Source organism: Elephantulus edwardii, unplaced genomic scaffold, assembly GCF_000299155.1.
Source record: "Elephantulus edwardii isolate Elephantulus edwardi_28Jun2011 unplaced genomic scaffold, EleEdw1.0 scaffold00166, whole genome shotgun sequence".
In the NCBI taxonomy this organism is placed as follows: Eukaryota; Metazoa; Chordata; class Mammalia; order Macroscelidea; family Macroscelididae; genus Elephantulus; species Elephantulus edwardii.
Genome location: NW_006399916.1, coordinates 2,240,897 through 2,243,533, shown reverse-complemented (window position 1 = coordinate 2,243,533; position 2,637 = coordinate 2,240,897).

The following is a 2,637-nucleotide window of genomic DNA, read 5'->3' as shown; positions in this document are numbered from 1 at the left end:
ACACACACACACACACACACACACACACACACCATATTCAGAAAAATTACAAATATACTGCATCCACAAAAAAACAAAGAATAGGAAGAAATCTTTTGCAAATCTACAATTAACTCACTCACTGACTCACTGACACTAAGTTGGTACTGATTCATAGCTATCCCTGCCATGGGTTTTCAGAGGCTATAAATCTCATAGGAGGAGATGGTAGCTAGTGGATTTAAACTGTTCAGCTTTGGATTGGCAAAGTAACTTCCTAACTACTTGGACATTAGGAAATTTGGAAGACTATTAGAGAAAAGGCAAACAGATCTATATAGATTTCCAATATTGAAATAATTATTTTAAAACATGAAAACAGAAAATAAACATTATCAAAGAATAACAGATGACATTTACCTAGAATTGTAATGTAAAAATCTTCTGATTAAAAAATAGAAGATATACTTTTAGAATATCTACAATCTAGAATGGTAAAAAGACAATACAAGAATAAGGAGAAAATGTGTAATTTTCCCCTTGCCAAGATATCTTGAAGAAAGACTTGCTGTCTTGAATAAAGTGAAAAATATGGTCTCTCTGCACTTGTGAACTAAGCTGACACCTTTGTATGGTGCCTTCAGTAAACAGGAGAACAATTTGTAAAACATTTAAGCAATTGAAAACTTCATCATCTTGTCATTTCTACCTGCGAAAATAACCTCTTGGGTTGAAAATGCTGTCAATTTTCACATTTTTCTCAAAGATTTCACTGATACTGTCAACTGACAGTTGCTCTCCCTTCTCTGCTTCTAACAGGGCTTCCTCTCATGATCATGTCTCATACTATTATTAACTCCGTATATTCATATATGTATGGTCAGATAATCATGTACTGGCCATTCAACTTATCAATTGACTTCTTGATGAGTTAGCATATGTTGGTCAGTCATTAATGGTTGAGTAAGAAATGATCGATAGTTGACCCTGTGATGGATTTTTGAAGGCCATAAACTACACAGAGGGGATTGCCTATTTTATTCTGGCTGAGCTGCTGGTGGATTCAAACTTCCAGAAAGCTGTGGCCTTTTTACTAGCAACAGAGAACTCTATGGACAAACACAAGAGCTGCTTTTCACATTGGTAGTGGCATCTTTAAGAACAAAGGATTACACATTTAACAATTAGAGATTAAAGAATTTAATGTTACAAATAACTAATTAGAAACATTTACTTTTCAGTAATGTATACTACTCATTACTCTGAACTCTGTTAAAAAGTTATTCCTAATTTAATGAAGGTATTACCCCTCCCTTTCTTCCTGTCTATGTATGTGTGTCCATGTAACATATTTCCTCTATGATTTCTTTATCAGGTGCCTATAACTTTCCTGTTTATAAGTACAATCATCACTAGCAGACCAGCAGTATAAAGACATCCAAAAATTAGTCAGATACTTTACATTTAGCTGAAGTATGGAACAACAGAAGGACATATTTCTAGGTCTAGAACTTCACTTAAGATAAAACAAAAATTCTTACACCTTGACTAATAGACAATATCATGAGAGTTGGAGAAAAGAAAGCATTAAAAGGATTTTACTTGCATCCAATATCCATGGAAGCAGCATTTAGGAAATCAAATTCTAGTTGTGTTACATTGGACAAATCTGCTGCCAATGGCCTCTTTAAAGTGCTAAACAGCAAGTTTGTCTGTCTAAACACAAAGGTATGCCTGATACCAGCCATGGCATTTTCAGTTGTTTCATATACATGTGAAAGTTGGACAAGTTATAAAGAAGACTGAAGAAGAATGGACCCCATGGACTGCTAAAAGAGAAACATGTCTGCCTTGAAAAAAGTGCAATCATGGTGCTCTGCAGAGGCAAGGGTGGTGAAACTTCATCTTACATACTTTGTGCATGTTTGTCAGGACAGATATCAGAAAAATAGAGGGTGAACTTAAATGAGATGAATTGACACAGTGACTATGACAATGGGCTGAAAAATGAGAGAGACTGAGGATAATACAGGATAGGACAAGGTTCTAATATGTTGTTAATATGTTTTATTCATAAACAGTCTTCCAAGCATCCTGAAAAATCTACAACCAGCAAAGGATAAAATAGATAAATGAGACCTTCTAAGAATTAAATTCCTATGCACATCCAAAATCTTCTCCAACAGGGTAAAAAGGGAAGCCACAGACTGGGAAAAAATATTTGGTAATGACATGTCAGATAAGGGACATATCTCAAATTTATAAAATACTCGAGCACCGCACAAGATAAAGGTAAATAATCCAATTAAAAAATGGGCACAGGATATGAACAGACACTTCATCGAAGAAGACATTCAGATGGCAACAAGTACATGAAGAAATGTTCAAAATCCCTAGCTCTAAGAGAGATGCAAATCAAAACAACTATGAGAATTCATCTTACCCCAGTCAGAATAGCAAAATATAACAGAACAGCAAACAACAAATTCTGGTGAGGTTGTGGAGAAACTGGAACCTTTATTCACTGTTGGTGGGAATATGAAATGGTGCAACCACTGTGGAAGGCAGTTTGGCACTTTCTCAAAAGGTTGCAAATAGAGATACCATTTGACCCAGCAATTCCACTACTGGGAATATACCCCAAAGAGACCATAACTG